General features: G+C 38.4%; 2 long non-coding RNA genes across 3 annotated transcripts in view; both read right to left on the bottom strand.

Annotated features, from left to right (window-relative positions):
* LOC142661711 (uncharacterized) overlaps positions 1 to 20,993 on the bottom strand; it is a 74,603-nt gene that overhangs the window by 1,804 nt on the left and 51,806 nt on the right. The gene's annotated exons all lie outside the window — the stretch shown is intronic.
* On the bottom strand, positions 12,048 to 15,779 carry LOC142661712 (uncharacterized). Its single transcript, XR_012850799.1, has 4 exons — positions 15,694 to 15,779; positions 14,787 to 14,999; positions 14,253 to 14,385; positions 12,048 to 14,000 (listed from the first exon to the last, which is right to left on the bottom strand). It is a non-coding gene; the product is annotated as an uncharacterized LOC142661712 (long non-coding RNA).

Raw genomic sequence — 20,993 nt, 5'->3', positions numbered from 1 at the left:
TATTCAGTCACTATGTGGTTATGGTGTGGCAGAATTATTGAGTAACAGTATGGTGGTATTATTCAGTAACAGTATGGGAGTATTATTCAGTCACTATGTAGTTATGGTGTGGTGGTATTATTCAGTAACAGTATGGTGGTATTATTCAGTCACTATGTGGTTAAGGTGTGGCGGTATTATTCAGTAACAGTATGGGGGTATTATTCAGTCACTATGTGGTTATGGTGTGGAGGTATTATTCAGTAACAGTATGGGGGTATTATTCAGTCACTATGTGGTTATGGTGTGACGGTATTATTCAGTAACAGTATGGGGGTATTATTCAGTAACAGTATGGGGTATTATTTGTAACAGTATGGGGGTATTATTCAGTCACTATGGTTATGGTGTGGGGGTATTATTCAGTAACAGTATGGGGTATTATTCAGTAACAGTATGGGGGTATTATTCAGTAACACTATGGCGGTATTATTCAGTAACAGTATGGGGGGTATTATTCAGTAGCAGTATTGGGTATTATTCAGTAACAGTAAGGGGTATTATTCAGTAACAGTATGGGGTATTATTCAGTAAAAGTTTGGAGGTATTATTCAGTAACAGTATGGGGTATTATTCGGTAACAGTATGGAGGTATTATTCAGTAACAGTATGGGGTATTATTCAGTAACAGTATGGAGGTATTATTCAGTAACAGTATGGGGGTATTATTCAGTAAAAGTATGGAGGTATTATTCAGTAACAGTATGGAGGTATTATTCAGTAACAGTATGGGGTATTATTCAGTAACAGTATGGAGGTATTATTCAGTAACAGTATGGGGGTATTATTCAGTAACTGTATGGGGGTATTATTCAGTAACAGTATGGGGGTATTATTCAGTAACAGTATGGGGGTATTATTCAGTAACAGTATGGGGGCATTATTCAGTAACAGTATGGGGTATTATTCAGTAACAGTATGGGGGTATTATTCAGTAACAGTATGGGGTATTATTCAGTAACAGTATGGGGGTATTATTCAGTAACAGTATGGGGGTATTATTCAGTAACAGTATGGGGTATTATTCAGTAACAGTATGGGGGTATTATTCAGTCACTATGTGGTTATGGTGTGGTGGTATTATTCAGTAACAGTATGGGGGTATTATTCAGTCACTATGTGGTTATGGTGTGGTGGTATTATTCAGTAACAGTATGGGGGTATTATTCAGTCACTATGTGGTTATGGTGTGGTGGTATTATTCAGTAACAGTATGGGGGTATTATTCAGTCACTATGTGGTTATGGTGTGGCAGTATTATTCAGTAACAGTATGGGGGTATTATTCAGTCACTATGTGGTTATGGTGCGGAGGTATTATTCAGTAACAGTATGGGGGTATTATTCAGTCACTATGTGGTTATGGTGTGGAGGTATTATTCAGTAACAGTATGGGGGTATTATTCAGTAACAGTATGGGGCATTATTCAGTAACAGTATGGGGGTATTATTCAGTAACAGTATGGGGGTATTATTCAGTAACAGTATGGCGGCATTATTCAGTAACAGTATGGGGGTATTATTCAGTCACTGTGGTTATGGTGTGGCGGTATTATTCAGTAACAGTATGGGGGTATTATTCAGTCACTATGTGGTTATGGTTTGGTGGTATTATTCAGTAACAGTATGGGGGTATTATTCAGTGACTATGTGGTTATGGTGTGGCGGTAATATTCAGTAACAGTATGGGGGTATTATTCAGTCACTATGTGGTTATGGTGTGGTGGTATTATTCAGTAACAGTATGGGGGTATTATTCAGTCACTATGTGGTTATGGTGTGGTGGTATTATTTAGTAACAGTACGGGGGTATTAGTCAGTCACTATGTGGTTATGGTGTAGAGCTATTATTCAATAACAGTATGGGGGTATTATTCAGTCACTATGTGGTTATGGTGTGGCGGTATTATTCAGTAACAGTATGGGGGTATTATTCAGTCACTATGTGGTTATGGTGCGGAGGTATTATTCAGTAACAGTATGGGGGTATTATTCAGTCACTATGTGGTTATGGTGTGGTGGTATTATTCAGTAACAGTATGGGGGTATTATTCAGTGACTGTGGTTATGGTGTGGCGGTAATATTCAGTAACAGTATGGGGGTATTATTCAGTCACTATGTGGTTATGGTGTGGAGGTATTATTCAGTAACAGTATGGGGGTATTATTCAGTCACTATGTGGTTATGGTGTGGTGGTATTATTCAGTAACAGTATGGGGGTATTATTCAGTCACTATGTGGTTATGGTGTGGAGCTATTATTCAATAACAGTATGGGGGTATTATTCAGTCACTATGTGGTTATGGTGTGGAGGTATTCAGTAACAGTATGGGGGTATTATTCAGTCACTATGTGGTTATGGTGTGGTGGTATTATTTAGTAACAGTATGGGGGTATTATTCAGTCACTATGTGGTTATGGTGTGGTGGTATTATTCAGTAACAGTATGGGGGTATTATCCAGTCACTATGTGGATATGGTGTGGTATTATTCAGTAACAGTATGGGGATATTATTCAGTCACTATGTGGTTATGGTGTGGCGGTATTATTCAGTAACAGTATGGGGGTATTATTCAGTCACCATGGTTATGGTGTGGCGGTATTATTCAGTAACAGTATGGGGGTATTATTCAGTCACTATGTGGTTATGGTGTAGAGGTATTATTCAGTAACAGTATGGTGATATTATTCAGTCACTATGTGGTTATGGTGTGGAGGTATTATTCAGTAACAGTATGGGGATATTATTCAGTCACTATGTGGTTATGGTGTGGAGGTATTATTCAGTAACAGTATGGGGGTATTATTCAGTCACTATGTGGTTATGGTGTGGTGGTATTATTCAGTAACAGTATGGGGGTATTATTCAGTCACTATGTGGTTATAGTGTGGTGGTATTATTCAGTAACAGTATGGGGGTATTATTCAGTCACTATGTGGTTATGGTGTGACGGTATTATTCAGTAACAGTATGGGGGTATTATTCAGTAACAGTATGGGGTATTATTCAGTAACAGTATGGGGGTATTATTCAGTCACTATGGTTATGGTGTGGGGGTATTATTCAGTAACAGTATGGGGTATTATTCAGTAACAGTATGGGGGTATTATTCAGTAACACTATGGCGGTATTATTCAGTAACAGTATGGGCGGTATTATTCAGTAGCAGTATTGGGTATTATTCAGTAACAGTATGGGGTATTATTCAGTAACTGTATGGGGTATTATTCAGTAACAGTTTGGAGGTATTATTCAGTAACTGTATGGGGTATTATTCAGTAACAGTATGGAGGTATTATTCAGTAACAGTATGGGGTATTATTCAGTAACAGTATGGAGGTATTATTCAGTAACAGTATGGGGGTATTATTCAGTAAAAGTATGGAGGTATTATTCAGTAACAGTATGGAGGTATTATTCAGTAACAGTATGGGGTATTATTCAGTAACAGTATGGGGGTATTATTCAGTAACAGTATGGGGGTATTATTCAGTAACAGTATGGGGTATTATTCAGTAACTGTATGGGGGTATTATTCAGTAACAGTATGGGGTATTATTCAGTAACAGTATGGGGGTATTATTCAGTAACAGTATGGGGGTATTATTCAGTAACAGTATGGGGGTATTATTCAGTAACAGTATGGGGGTATTATTCAGTAACAGTATGGGGGTATTATTCAGTAACAGTATGGGGTATTATTCAGTAACAGTATGGGGGTATTATTCAGTAACAGTATGGGGTATTATTCAGTAACAGTATGGGGTATTATTCAGTAACAGTATGGGGTATTATTCAGTAACAGTATGGGGGTATTATTCAGTAACAGTATGGGGGTATTATTCAGTAACCGTATGGGGGTATTATTCAGTCACTATGTGGTTATGGTGTGGTGGTATTATTCAGTAACAGTATGGGGGTATTATTCAGTCACTATGTGGTTATGGTCTGGAGGTATTATTCAGTAACAGTATGGGGGTATTATTCAGTCACTATGTGGTTATGGTGTGGAGGTATTATTCAGTAACAGTATGGGGGTATTATTCAGTAACAGTATGGGACATTATTCAGTAACAGTATGGGGGTATTATTCAGTAACAGTATGGGGGTATTATTCAGTAACAGTATGGGAGTATTATTCAGTAACAGTATGGCGGCATTATTCAGTAACAGTATGGGGGTATTATTCAGTCACTGTGGTTATGGTGTGGCGGTATTCAGTAACTGTATGGGGGTATTATTCAGTCACTATGTGGTTATGGTGTGGATGTATTATTCAGTAACAGTATGGGGGTATTATTCAGTCACTATGTGGTTATGGTGTGGAGGTATTATTCAGTAACCGTATGGGGGTATTATTCAGTAACTATGTGGTTATGGTGTGGCAGTATTATTCAGTAACAGTATGGGGGTATTATTCAGTCACTATGTGGTTATGGTGTGGAGGTATTATTCAGTAACAGTATGGGGGTATTATTCAGTCACTATGTGGTTATGGTGTGGTGGTATTATTCAGTAACAGTATGGGGGTATTATTCAGTCACTATGTGGTTATGGTGTGGAGCTATTATTCAATAACAGTATGGGGGTATTATTCAGTCACTATGTGGTTATGGTGTGGAGGTATTCAGTAACAGTATGGGGGTATTATTCACTCACTATGTGGTTATGGTGTGGTGGTATTATTTATTAACAGTATGGGGGTATTATTCAGTCACTATGTGGTTATGGTGTGGTGGTATTATTCAGTAACAGTATGGGGGTATTATTCAGTCACTATGTGGTTATGGTGTGACGGTATTATTCAGTAACAGTATGTGGATATTATTCAGTCACTGAGATTATGGTGTGGAGGTATTATCCAGTAACAGTATGGCGGTATTATTCAGTCACTATGTGGATATGGTGTGGTATTATTCAGTAACAGTATGGGGATATTATTCAGTCACTATGTGGTTATGGTGTGGCGGTATTATTCAGTAACAGTATGGGGGTATTATTCAGTCACCATGGTTATGGTGTGGCGGTATTATTCAGTAACAGTATGGGGGTATTATTCAGTCACTATGTGGTTATGGTGTAGAGGTATTATTCAGTAACAGTATGGTGATATTATTCAGTCACTATGTGGTTATGGTGTGGAGGTATTATTCAGTAACAGTATGGGGATATTATTCAGTCACTATGTGGTTATGGTGTGGAGGTATTATTCAGTAACAGTATGGGGGTATTATTCAGTCACTATGTGGTTATGGTGTGGTGGTATTCAGTAACCGTATGGGGGTATTATTCAGTCACTATGTGGTTATGGTGTGGATGTATTATTCAGTAACAGTATGGGGGTATTATTCAGTCACTATGTGGTTATGGTGTGGAGGTATTATTCAGTAACAGTATGGCGGCATTATTCAGTAACAGTATGGGGGTATTATTCAGTCACTGTGGTTATGGTGTGGCGGTATTCAGTAACCGTATGGGGGTATTATTCAGTCACTATGTGGTTATGGTGTGGATGTATTATTCAGTAACAGTATGGGGGTATTATTCAGTCACTATGTGGTTATGGTGTGGAGGTATTATTCAGTAACCGTATGGGGGTATTATTCAGTAACTATGTGGTTATGGTGTGGCAGTATTATTCAGTAACAGTATGGGGGTATTATTCAGTCACTATGTGGTTATGGTGTGGAGGTATTATTCAGTAACAGTATGGGGGTATTATTCAGTCACTATGTGGTTATGGTGTGGTGGTATTATTCAGTAACAGTATGGGGGTATTATTCAGTCACTATGTGGTTATGGTGTGGAGCTATTATTCAATAACAGTATGGGGGTATTATTCAGTCACTATGTGGTTATGGTGTGGAGGTATTCAGTAACAGTATGGGGGTATTATTCACTCACTATGTGGTTATGGTGTGGTGGTATTATTTATTAACAGTATGGGGGTATTATTCAGTCACTATGTGGTTATGGTGTGGTGGTATTATTCAGTAACAGTATGGGGGTATTATTCAGTCACTATGTGGTTATGGTGTGACGGTATTATTCAGTAACAGTATGTGGATATTATTCAGTCACTGAGATTATGGTGTGGAGGTATTATCCAGTAACAGTATGGCGGTATTATTCAGTCACTATGTGGATATGGTGTGGTATTATTCAGTAACAGTATGGGGATATTATTCAGTCACTATGTGGTTATGGTGTGGCGGTATTATTCAGTAACAGTATGGGGGTATTATTCAGTCACCATGGTTATGGTGTGGCGGTATTATTCAGTAACAGTATGGGGGTATTATTCAGTCACTATGTGGTTATGGTGTAGAGGTATTATTCAGTAACAGTATGGTGATATTATTCAGTCACTATGTGGTTATGGTGTGGAGGTATTATTCAGTAACAGTATGGGGATATTATTCAGTCACTATGTGGTTATGGTGTGGAGGTATTATTCAGTAACAGTATGGGGGTATTATTCAGTCACTATGTGGTTATGGTGTGGTGGTATTATTCAGTAACAGTATGGGGGTATTATTCAGTCACTATGTGGTTATAGTGTGGTGGTATTATTCAGTAACAGTATGGGGGTATTATTCAGTCACTATGTGGTTATGGTGTGACGGTATTATTCAGTAACAGTATGGGGGTATTATTCAGTAACAGTATGGGGTATTTTTCAGTAACAGTATGGGGGTATTATTCAGTCACTATGGTTATGGTGTGGGGGTATTATTCAGTAACAGTATGGGGTATTATTCAGTAACAGTATGGGGGTATTATTCAGTAACACTATGGCGGTATTATTCAGTAACAGTATGGGGGGTATTATTCAGTAGCAGTATTGGGTATTATTCAGTAACAGTATGGGGTATTATTCAGTAACTGTATGGGGTATTATTCAGTAACAGTTTGGAGGTATTATTCAGTAACAGTATGGGGTATTATTCAGTAACAGTATGGAGGTATTATTCAGTAACAGTATGGGGTATTATTCAGTAACAGTATGGAGGTATTATTCAGTAACAGTATGGGGGTATTATTCAGTAAAAGTATGGAGGTATTATTCAGTAACAGTATGGAGGTATTATTCAGTAACAGTATGGGGTATTATTCAGTAACAGTATGGGGGTATTATTCAGTAACAGTATGGGGGTATTATTCAGTAACAGTATGGGGTATTATTCAGTAACTGTATGGGGGTATTATTCAGTAACAGTATGGGGTATTATTCAGTAACAGTATGGGGGTATTATTCAGTAACAGTATGGGGGTATTATTCAGTAACAGTATGGGGGTATTATTCAGTAACAGTATGGGGGTATTATTCAGTAACAGTATGGGGGTATTATTCAGTAACAGTATGGGGTATTATTCAGTAACAGTATGGGGGTATTATTCAGTAACAGTATGGGGTATTATTCAGTAACAGTATGGGGTATTATTCAGTAACAGTATGGGGTATTATTCAGTAACAGTATGGGGGTATTATTCAGTAACAGTATGGGGGTATTATTCAGTAACCGTATGGGGGTATTATTCAGTCACTATGTGGTTATGGTGTGGTGGTATTATTCAGTAACAGTATGGGGGTATTATTCAGTCACTATGTGGTTATGGTCTGGAGGTATTATTCAGTAACAGTATGGGGGTATTATTCAGTCACTATGTGGTTATGGTGTGGAGGTATTATTCAGTAACAGTATGGGGGTATTATTCAGTAACAGTATGGGGCATTATTCAGTAACAGTATGGGGGTATTATTCAGTAACAGTATGGGGGTATTATTCAGTAACAGTATGGGAGTATTATTCAGTAACAGTATGGCGGCATTATTCAGTAACAGTATGGGGGTATTATTCAGTCACTGTGGTTATGGTGTGGCGGTATTCAGTAACCGTATGGGGGTATTATTCAGTCACTATGTGGTTATGGTGTGGATGTATTATTCAGTAACAGTATGGGGGTATTATTCAGTCACTATGTGGTTATGGTGTGGAGGTATTATTCAGTAACCGTATGGGGGTATTATTCAGTAACTATGTGGTTATGGTGTGGCAGTATTATTCAGTAACAGTATGGGGGTATTATTCAGTCACTATGTGGTTATGGTGCGGAGGTATTATTCAGTAACAGTATGTGGGTATTATTCAGTCACTATGTGGTTATGGTGCAGAGGTATTATTCAGTAACAGTATGGGGGTATTATTCAGTCACTATGTGGTTATGGTGTGGAGGTATTATTCAGTAACAGTATGGGGGTATTATTCAGTAACAGTATGGGGCATTATTCAGTAACAGTATGGGGGTATTATTCAGTAACAGTATGGGGGTATTATTCAGTAACAGTATGGCGGCATTATTCAGTAACAGTATGGGGGTATTATTCAGTCACTGTGGTTATGGTGTGGCGGTATTATTCAGTAACAGTATGGGGGTATTATTCAGTCACTATGTAGTTATGGTTTGGTGGTATTATTCAGTAACAGTATGGGGGTATTATTCAGTGACTATGTGGTTATGGTGTGGGCGGTAATATTCAGTAACAGTATGGGGGTATTATTCAGTCACTATGTGGTTATGGTGTGGTGGTATTATTCAGTAACAGTATGGGGGTATTATTCAGTCACTATGTGGTTATGGTTTGGTGGTATTATTTAGTAACAGTACGGGGGTATTAGTCAGTCACTATGTGGTTATGGTGTAGAGCTATTATTCAATAACAGTATGGGGGTATTATTCAGTCACTATGTGGTTATGGTGTGGCGGTATTATTCAGTAACAGTATGGGGGTATTATTCAGTCACTATGTGGTTATGGTGCGGAGGTATTATTCAGTACAGTATGGGGGTATTATTCAGTCACTATGTGGTTATGGTGTGGTGGTATTATTCAGTAACAGTATGGGGGTATTATTCAGTGACTGTGGTTATGGTGTGGCGGTAATATTCAGTAACAGTATGGGGGTATTATTCAGTCACTATGTGGTTATGGTGTGGAGGTATTATTCAGTAACAGTATGGGGGTATTATTCAGTCACTATGTGGTTATGGTGTGGTGGTATTATTCAGTAACAGTATGGGGGTATTATTCAGTCACTATGTGGTTATGGTGTGGAGCTATTATTCAATAACAGTATGGGGGTATTATTCAGTCACTATGTGGTTATGGTGTGGAGGTATTCAGTAACAGTATGGGGGTATTATTCAGTCACTATGTGGTTATGGTGTGGTGGTATTATTTAGTAACAGTATGGGGGTATTATTCAGTCACTATGTGGTTATGGTGTGGTGGTATTATTCAGTAACAGTATGGGGGTATTATTCAGTCACTATGTGGTTATGGTGTGACGGTATTATTCAGTAACAGTATGTGGATATTATTCAGTCACTGTGGTTATGGTGTGGAGGTATTATCCAGTAACAGTATGGCGGTATTATTCAGTCACTATGTGGATATGGTGTGGTATTATTCAGTAACAGTATGGGGATATTATTCAGTCACTATGTGGTTATGGTGTGGCGGTATTATTCAGTAACAGTATGGGGGTATTATTCAGTCACCATGGTTATGGTGTGGCGGTATTATTCAGTAACAGTATGGGGGTATTGTTCAGTCACTATGTGGTTATGGTGTAGAGGTATTATTCAGTAACAGTATGGTGATATTATTCAGTCACTATGTGGTTATGGTGTGGAGGTATTATTCAGTAACAGTATGGGGATATTATTCAGTCACTATGTGGTTATGGTGTGGAGGTATTATTCAGTAACAGTATGGGGGTATTATTCAGTCACTATGTGGTTATGGTGTGGTGGTATTATTCAGTAACAGTATGGGGGTATTATTCAGTCACTATGTGGTTATAGTGTGGTGGTATTATTCAGTAACAGTATGGGGGTATTATTCAGTCACTATGTGGTTATGGTGTGACGGTATTATTCAGTAACAGTATGGGGGTATTATTCAGTAACAGTATGGGGTATTATTCAGTAACAGTATGGGGGTATTATTCAGTCACTATGGTTATGGTGTGGGGGTATTATTCAGTAACAGTATGGGGTATTATTCAGTAACAGTATGGGGGTATTATTCAGTAACACTATGGGGGGTATTATTCAGTAGCAGTATTGGGTATTATTCAGTAACAGTATGGGGTATTATTCAGTAACTGTATGGGGTATTATTCAGTAACAGTTTGGAGGTATTATTCAGTAACAGTATGGGGTATTATTCAGTAACAGTATGGAGGTATTATTCAGTAACAGTATGGGGTATTATTCAGTAACAGTATGGAGGTATTATTCAGTAACAGTATGGGGGTATTATTCAGTAAAAGTATGGAGGTATTATTCAGTAACAGTATGGAGGTATTATTCAGTAACAGTATGGGGTATTATTCAGTAACAGTATGGGGGTATTATTCAGTAACAGTATGGGGGTATTATTCAGTAACAGTATGGGGTATTATTCAGTAACTGTATGGGGGTATTATTCAGTAACAGTATGGGGTATTATTCAGTAACAGTATGGGGGTATTATTCAGTAACAGTATGGGGGTATTATTCAGTAACAGTATGGGGGTATTATTCAGTAACAGTATGGGGGTATTATTCAGTAACAGTATGGGGGTATTATTCAGTAACAGTATGGGGTATTATTCAGTAACAGTATGGGGGTATTATTCAGTAACAGTATGGGGTATTATTCAGTAACAGTATGGGGTATTATTAAGTAACAGTATGGGGTATTATTCAGTAACAGTATGGGGGTATTATTCAGTAACAGTATGGGGGTATTATTCAGTAACCGTATGGGGGTATTATTCAGTCACTATGTGGTTATGGTGTGGTGGTATTATTCAGTAACAGTATGGGGGTATTATTCAGTCACTATGTGGTTATGGTCTGGAGGTATTATTCAGTAACAGTATGGGGGTATTATTCAGTCACTATGTGGTTATGGTGTGGAGGTATTATTCAGTAACAGTATGGGGGTATTATTCAGTAACAGTATGGGGCATTATTCAGTAAAAGTATGGGGGTATTATTCAGTAACAGTATGGGGGTATTATTCAGTAACAGTATGGGAGTATTATTCAGTAACAGTATGGCGGCATTATTCAGTAACAGTATGGGGGTATTATTCAGTCACTGTGGTTATGGTGTGGCGGTATTCAGTAACCGTATGGGGGTATTATTCAGTCACTATGTGGTTATGGTGTGGATGTATTATTCAGTAACAGTATGGGGGTATTATTCAGTCACTATGTGGTTATGGTGTGGAGGTATTATTCAGTAACCGTATGGGGGTATTATTCAGTAACTATGTGGTTATGGTGTGGCAGTATTATTCAGTAACAGTATGGGGGTATTATTCAGTCACTATGTGGTTATGGTGTGGAGGTATTATTCAGTAACAGTATGGGGGTATTATTCAGTCACTATGTGGTTATGGTGTGGCAGTATTATTCAGTAACAGTATGGGGGTATTATTCAGTCATTATGTGGTTATGGTGTGGAGGTATTATTCAGTAACAGTATGGGGGTATTATTCAGTAACAGTATGGGGGTATTATTCAGTCACTATGTGGTTATGGTGTGGAGGTATTATTCAGTAACAGTATGGGAATATTACTCAGTAACAGTATGGGAGTATTATTCAGTAACAGTATGGGGTATTATTCAGTAACAGTATGGGGGTATTATTCAGTAACAGTATGGGGGTATTATTCAGTAACAGTATGGGGGTATTATTCAGTAACAAACCAATAGAATACCAACAGACAGAATTCAATACAAAATAGTGCTCAAAGAGCTAATAAACTGTAGAGCATCGTTGCTGACTATATTGTATGCACTATATTGAATCCTGAGTGAAAACCAAGATATACTTGGTGCATCGATCAACAATTAACATGAGAATAAACCAAGAAAATATGATCGACTTCAGCACACAGTATTTGAAAAATTGTACAAATTTTTATTAAATAACAGACATGAGACAATTAAAAAATAGAACAGGGGATGAGTCACACAACAATAAGACGTCAAAATCAGTAAAAAACCGGGTATGTGTATAGTGTCACCGTGTACATGTTAGTTTATAACAGCAGAAGTGAAACATGCATATGATAAGAGCGAGAAATAATATTCAATTGAGATCAGGGCTGATTAGGGCCAAGTAAGTCCAAAGACGACAAGAATATAGTCATAATTAAATGAACTGCTGATAATGGGAACGAAATCTATATAAGATCAAAAAGGTAAGTACGGATCACAGATATATAGCAGTACCATATCTCAGATAAACTTAAAGTCAATGGATGATCAAGAGTAATAAACAATCAGGGCCAAATAGGGCCAAGTATGTCCAGAGGCAAAAGAAATGTAGTCGTAAGGAAATACAGCACTGGTAATGATAACGATCACTATGTAACACACAAAGGGTAAGTACGAATCGCAAATATGCAGCAATCCCATAACTCAGATCGATTTGAAGTCAATGGATGATCAAAAATAATAAGCACGGTCAAACAGCAACTGCTAAACAGGACAAAAGATAGAGAACATACCGGTGGACATGATGTAAGAAGAGACGTCTGAACCCGACGCGCGTTTCGGCGACTGCCTTCGTCCGGGGTTAGGGTCAGGACTACCCATGCCCACCTATATATAGTACACAGGCCATGTAATCAATGAGTCTAAGCAGTAGGGGAAAAGAAAAAGTAGAGGAAAAAATGACATGGACAGGATGGAGGAAAACGGCGTCTGATGCGGGGTACAAAGATGGCGCTGCCCCACTTCCTAAGCCACGTCATCAGAGAGGATGTGAGGCGGCGGGGACTGACCACGCCCCCCACATCCTACTCCAATTGCAGACAGCGGCTGGAAAAGGCCAGAGCCACTCCCCCCCCGAAGAGTATAACGTAACGAAATGTAAATACCATCAGCGCACTACCACACATCATATCCAGGCCAGCAATGTATTAAACGGAAGTGAAGTGTATAGATTAGATAATGTAAATAGAGTGTAAGTGACGAGGTGCCACATGACTGGATCCATATAAGATAGAAAGTGAAGATGAAACGGCCTAAAAAGGTGCCGGCACCGAGACAGAAGAGTGATTGTTGAAAAAATGATAAACGATAATGGATGAATTGATGAGTGAATGAACAGTGAGTATGAATGGGTGAAAATATCAAAAAGAGTGAAGGAAGGGCAAAACATAAAGGTGAATGTGATGAGGTGAAAATTATGTGAAGGGTAGTTTATGAATAAGTGAATTAGAAAAATAATGCAGGAATATTAATACATGAATGAACGTGAGGACGCAAGCATACAGGTGTAGACGGTGCCAAAAGAGATTATGAGGCCAATAGTGTGAGTGACGCTGAATGAAAACTACTAATTAACATCTAAGTATTGATAAATTGCTGTAGAATAAACTATATGAAAAGAGGCACTTTGTTGGGTACAGGAGACACTGTCACTGAAAGAACAGCTGTACCAAGACATATGTTAAATGCACAAAGCGACGTCTTAAGCAGGAGAGAAAAGAGGTTTATATGGGTATAACTGCATGAGTAAATAGCATTTATAAGGTATTTGTTTCTTTTGCGCGAGAATGCAATCATGTATCATGTGAAAAACATACCAGAGATAAAAACATGTGAATACACAAATATACAGAGGAGTATATACCAAAAAATGTAAGAAAAATGACCAAAGTCACTGTTGTAATGTAATCCCTGTATATATGTTGAAGAAAAACATATTGAAACGTAATGTTATTATATTTAATATTAGTGTTAAAAATCACAAAGTAGAAAATGTGTATACAAACACGAACAAGATATATATAATACAGATTCTTATTCTTGTTCTCTCTTGTTAAAACGTTTGACTGAAGTCCAATCGATGGTCTCCTGAATAGACTCATGGAATGGTGACCTGAATCTGTGTACAAAAATGGACAAAGAGAAAGGGTAGTTAATGCTAAAAAGTGACAACAAAAATGAGGAAAGGATAAAAACCAAGACCCACATAAGGAGTCAATGGCTACAGAAACGGAGCGTAGCTCAAAGATTCATTCAATCCATGTGGAAACATTGTCCCAAGGGTCCAGATCCAGCGAGTTTCGCATTGTGCGAGCTTTTATTTTATGGCCCCACCTCTCATACCGCATATGATGTGGTCAATTCCCCTCACCTTTAATTTAGAGGGGTCGCACGAGTGATGCGTTTTAAAATGCCGGGCCACAGGTTTCAAGTTCTCCAGATCCTCTGCCCCTGATGCTCGCCTGATGTCGGCCATGTGCTTACGTACACGGACCTTCAATTCTCTGGAGGTAAGACCGACATAAATTTTAGGACAGGGACAGACCGCATAGTACACAACAGCTTTAGTGGAACATGTGATGGAGTGGGTGATATTAAAGATTTTACAGCCAGAGGCATCAGTGAAGGTGTTAGTTCTTTCTATATTGGGACAAGCAACACATTGTCCACAAGGCTTGCAACCCCATTTTGGACCCTTAGTCCCGAATGGATATTTTGTTTTTGTTGGGTCATAGTGGCTTTTGACGAGATAATCTTTGATATTTTTAGATCGTCTAGCTGTAACACTGGGGTGTTTCGTGATAAATCTGTCTAAAGTAGGATCAGTCAGTAAAATGGGCCAGTACCTCTTTAAGATTTCTCTCATTTGTGGCCAACGGGAATGATACCCAGTAATGAATCTTACCTGACTGTATTTATCTGGCCTTTTTTTTGGGAATAGCAGGTCGTCCCTAGGTGTACGTTTCGCCCTTTGATAGGCTTTTTTGATGGATCGCATGCTGTATCCCCGTTCCAAAAAACGGTCTTTAAGGTCATCTGCTTGTCTTTCGAATAATGAGTCAGAGGAACAAATTCTCCTTATTCGTAAAAATTGTCCAATAGGGATCGCTTGGATAGTCTGTACAGGATGAGATGAGGAGGAATGTAATAATGCATTCACAGAGGTTTCCTTGCGGAAAACATCACTGTGGAGGAAACCCTGTTCATCTGCACAGATTTTGACATCCAAGAAATCCACACAGCTGGGATGTGCTTTAAAAGTGAATTTTAGATTTGCATCATTGGTATTCAGTCCAGTCATGAATACATCAAGTTCAGCGTATGTACCCTTCCAGATGACCAGGATGTCATCAATGTAGCGGGCCCAGAAGACGACCCGCGCCATTGAGTCACCCCGGTCACCCGAGAAGAGGTTCCTCTCCCACAGCCCCAGGAAGACGTTGGCATAAGATGGTGCACATGCTGCCCCATAGCCGTTCCCTGGAGCTGTAGGTAGAAACAACCATTAAACACAAAGAAATTATGTGTTAAAATGTACTCAAGCATCTGGGCGATGAACGAGCAAAGGGGTTTTTCCAATTCTGACATAGATAAAAAATATTTGACTGCCCTGATCCCGTCTTCATGCTTGATGCACGTGTAAAGTGACTCTACATCGATGGTGACAAGGAGCATGTCACTGTCAATACTGACGCCGCTGATCTTTTGTAACAGGTCAGCCGTGTCGCGAATGTATGAGGGTAGATTAATAACTAAGTTTTTGAGATGAAAGTCAATAAACTTGCAAATCCCCTCAGTGAGACTCCCCCTACCTGACATGATAGGCCTTCCAGGTGGAATTTTCTCATTTTTGTGGATCTTAGGCAGCAGATAGAGGGTTGGTATGGTAGGTTCGTCAGTTGAAAGTGCCAAATTTAGTTCTTTTGAAATAATATTTTCTTCTACAGCTTGTAGAAGTTTGGCTTGTAATTCTGATCTGAAGGACAACAGAGGGTTGAAGGTTAGTTTCTTATAACATTGTTTGTCCCTCAGCTGTCTACTCGCCTCTGCCTCGTACATGGTACATGGCCAAACCACCACATTACCCCCTTTATCCGCTGCCTTGAAAACCACATCATTGATTTTTTGTAATTGTTTAAGGCTGCTTCTCTCTGAGGGGGTTAGGTTATCATCTTTAATATGTCTTGGGATATTCAAAAATTCTTGAGTTACTGACTTAATAAAAAGATCCACCGCAGGGCATAAACTGAGAGCAGGAAATTTCTTGGATTTTATGCGAATGCATGCTGGAATATTACCTGTATCAGTCTTGTGCTCATCTAGGAGGTCCTCTAGTGCTTTGAGTGCCTGCTGTTCCTCTGATGTTGGAAAAATTTCGCTGTCCGCTGGTTTGTCAAACCATTTTTTAAAAATGAGCGAGCGACCAAAGATGTGTAGGTCTTTTACTGCAGAAAACAAGACGAAGGCAGTCGCCGAAACGCGCGTCGGGTTCAGACGTCTCTTCTTACATCATGTCCACCGGTATGTTCTCTATCTTTTGTCCTGTTTAGCAGTTGCTGTTTGACCGTGCTTATTATTTTTGATCATCCATTGACTTCAAATCGATCTGAGTTATGGGATTGCTGCATATTTGCGATTCGTACTTACCCTTTGTGTGTTACATAGTGATCGTTATCATTACCAGTGCTGTATTTCCTTACGACTACATTTCTTTTGCCTCTGGACATACTTGGCCCTATTTGGCCCTGATTGTTTATTACTCTTGATCATCCATTGACTTTAAGTTTATCTGAGATATGGTACTGCTATATATCTGTGATCCGTACTTACCTTTTTGATCTTATATAGATTTCGTTCCCATTATCAGCAGTTCATTTAATTATGACTATATTCTTGTCGTCTTTGGACTTACTTGGCCCTAATCAGCCCTGATCTCAATTGAATATTATTTCTCGATCTTATCCTATGCATGTTTCACTTCTGCTGTTATAAACTAACATGTACACGGTGACACTATACACATACCCGTTTTTTTACTGATTTTGACGTCTTATTGTTGTGTGACTCATCCCCTGTTCTATTTTTTAATTGTCTCATGTCTGTTATTTAATAAAAATTTGTACAATTTTTCAAATACTGTGTGCTGAAGTCGATCATATTTTCTTGGTTTATTATTCAGTAACAGTATGGGAGTATTATTCAGTCACTATGTAGTTATGGTGTGGAGGTATTATTCAGTAACAGTATGGGGGTATTATTCAGTCACTATGTGGTTATGGTGTGGAGGTATTATTCAGTAACAGTATGGGGGTATTATTCAGTCACTATGTGGTTATGGTGTGGTGGTATTATTCAGTAACAGTATGGGGGTATTATTCAGTAACAGTATGGTGGTATTATTCAGTAACAGTATGGGAGTATTATTCAGTCACTATGTGGTTATGGTGTGGAGGTATTATTCAGTATCAGTATGGGGGTATTATTCAGTCACTATGTGGTTATGGTGTGGTGGTATTATTCAGTAACAGTATGGGGGTATTATTCAGTCACTATGTGGTTATGGTGTGGAGGTATTATTCAGTAACAGTATGGGGGTATTATTCAGTCACTATGTAGTTATGGTGTGGTGGTATTATTCAGTAACAGTATGGTGGTATTATTCAGTCACTATGTGGTTATGGGGTGGCGGTATTATTCAGTAACAGTATGGGGGTATTATTCAGTCACTATGTGGTTATGGTGTGGGGGTATTATTCAGTCACTATGTGGTTATGGTGTGGTGGTATTATTCAGTAACAGTATGGGGGTATTATTCAGTCACTATGTGGTTATGGTGTGGAGGTATTATTCAGTAACCGTATGGGGGTATTATTCAGTAACTATGTGGTTATGGTGTGGCAGTATTATTCAGTAACAGTATGGGGGTATTATTCAGTCACTATGTGGTTATGGTGTGGAGGTATTATTCAGTAACAGTATGGGGGTATTATTCAGTCACTATGTGGTTATGGTGTGGCAGTATTATTCAGTAACAGTATGGGGGTATTATTCAGTCACTAAGTGGTTATGGTGTGGAGGTATTATTCAGTAACAGTATGGGAATATTACTCAGTAACAGTATGGGGTATTATTCAGTAACAGTATGGTGGTATTATTCAGTAACAGTATGGGGTATTATTCAGTAACAGTATGGGGGTATTATTCAGTAACAGTATGGGGGTATTATTCAGTAACAGTATGGGAGTATTATTCAGTCACTATGTAGTTATGGTGTGGTGGTATTATTCAGTAACAGTATGGTGGTATTATTCAGTCACTATGTGGTTATGGTGTGGCGGTATTATTCAGTAACAGTATGGGAGTATTATTCAGTCACTATGTGGTTATGGTGTGGAGGTATTATTCAGTATCAGTATGGGGGTATTATTCAGTCACTATGTGGTTATGGTGTGGTGGTATTATTCAGTAACAGTATGGGGGTATTATTCAGTCACTATGTGGTTATGGTGTGGAGGTATTATTCAGTAACAGTATGGGGGTATTATTCAGTCACTATGTAGTTATGGTGTGGTGGTATTATTCAGTAACAGTATGGTGGTATTATTCAGTCACTATGTGGTTATGGGGTGGCGGTATTATTCAGTAACAATATGGGGGTATTATTCAGTCACTATGTGGTTATGGTGTGGGGGTTTTATTCAGTCACTATGTGGTTATGGTGTGGTGGTATTATTCAGTAACAGTATGGGGGTATTATTCAGTCACTATGTGGTTATGGTGTGGAGGTATTATTCAGTAACCGTATGGGGGTATTATTCAGTAACTATGTGGTTATGGTGTGGCAGTATTATTCAGTAACAGTATGGGGGTATTATTCAGTCACTATGTGGTTATGGTGTGGAGGTATTATTCAGTAACAGTATGGGGGTATTATTCAGTCACTATGTGGTTATGGTGTGGCAGTATTATTCAGTAACAGTATGGGGGTATTATTCAGTCACTATGTGGTTATGGTGTGGAGGTATTATTCAGTAACAGTATGGGAATATTACTCAGTAACAGTATGGGGTATTATTCAGTAACAGTATGGTGGTATTATTCAGTAACAGTATGGGGTATTATTCAGTAACAGTATGGGGGTATTATTCAGTAACAGTATGGGGGTATTATTCAGTAACAGTATGGGAGTATTATTCAGTCACTATGTAGTTATGGTGTGGTGGTATTATTCAGTAACAGTATGGTGGTATTATTCAGTCACTATGTGGTTATGGTGTGGCGGTATTATTCAGTAACAGTATGGTGGTATTATTCAGTAACAGTATGGGAGTATTATTCAGTCACTATGTAGTTATGGTGTGGTGGTATTATTCAGTAACAGTATGGTGGTATTATTCAGTCACTATGTGGTTATGGTGTGGCGGTATTATTCAGTAACAGTATGGGGGTATTATTCAGTCACTATGTGGTTATGGTGTGGAGGTATTATTCAGTAACAGTATGGGGGTATTATTCAGTCACTATGTGGTTATGGTGTGACGGTATTATTCAGTAACAGTATGGGGGTATTATTCAGTAACAGTATGGGGTATTATTTGTAACAGTATGGGGGTATTATTCAGTCACTATGGTTATGGTGTGGGGGTATTATTCAGTAACAGTATGGGGTATTATTCAGTAACAGTATGGGGTATTATTCAGTAACACTATGGCGGTATTATTCAGTAACAGTATGGGGGGTATTATTCAGTAGCAGTATTGGGTATTATTCAGTAACAGTAAGGGGTATTATTCAGTAACAGTATGGGGTATTATTCAGTAACAGTTTGGAGGTATTATTCAGTAACAGTATGGGGTATTATTCGGTAACAGTATGGAGGTATTATTCAGTAACAGTATGGGGTATTATTCAGTAACAGTATGGAGGTATTATTCAGTAACAGTATGGGGGTATTATTCAGTAAAAGTATGGAGGTATTATTCAGTAACAGTATGGAGGTATTATTCAGTAACAGTATGGGGTATTATTCAGTAACAGTATGGAGGTATTATTCAGTAACAGTATGGGGGTATTATTCAGTAACTGTATGGGGGTATTATTCAGTAACAGTATGGGGGTATTATTCAGTAACAGTATGGGGGTATTATTCAGTAACAGTATGGGGGTATTATTCAGTAACAGTATGGGGTATTATTCAGTAACAGTATGGGGGTATTATTCAGTAACAGTATGGGGTATTATTCAGTAACAGTATGGGGGTATTATTCAGTAACAGTATGGGGGTATTATTCAGTAACAGTATGGGGTATTATTCAGTAACAGTATGGGGGTATTATTCAGTCACTATGTGGTTATGGTGTGGAGGTATTATTCAGTAACAGTATGGGGGTATTATTCAGTCACTATGTGGTTATGGTGTGGCGGTATTATTCAGTAACAGTATGGTGGTATTATTCAGTAACAGTATGGGAGTATTATTCAGTCACTATGTAGTTATGGTGTGGTGGTATTATTCAGTAACAGTATGGTGGTATTATTCAGTCACTATGTGGTTATGGTGTGGCGGTATTATTCAGTAACAGTATGGGGGTATTATTCAGTCACTATGTGGTTATGGTGTGGAGGTATTATTCAGTAACAGTATGGGGGTATTATTCAGTCACTATGTGGTTATGGTGTGACGGTATTATTCAGTAACAGTATGGGGTATTATTCAGTAACAGTATGGAGGTATTATTCAGTAACAGTATGGGGGTATTATTCAGTAAAATATGGAGGTATTATTCAGTAACAGTATGGAGGTATTATTCAGTAACAGTATGGGGTATTATTCAGTAACAGTATGGAGGTATTATTCAGTAACAGTATGGGGGTATTATTCAGTAACTGTATGGGGGTATTATTCAGTAACAGTATGGGGGTATTATTCAGTAACAGTATGGGGGTATTATTCAGTAACAGTATGGGGGTATTATTCAGTAACAGTATGGGGTATTATTCAGTAACAGTATGGGGGTATTATTCAGTAACAGTATGGGGTATTATTCAGTAACAGTATGGGGGTATTATTCAGTAACAGTATGGGGGTATTATTCAGTAACAGTATGGGGT

Source organism: Rhinoderma darwinii, chromosome 10, assembly GCF_050947455.1.
Source record: "Rhinoderma darwinii isolate aRhiDar2 chromosome 10, aRhiDar2.hap1, whole genome shotgun sequence".
In the NCBI taxonomy this organism is placed as follows: domain Eukaryota; kingdom Metazoa; phylum Chordata; class Amphibia; order Anura; family Rhinodermatidae; genus Rhinoderma; species Rhinoderma darwinii.
The sequence above is the reverse complement of the archived record's forward strand: the minus strand, read 5'-3'. Positions and strand labels throughout refer to the sequence as shown.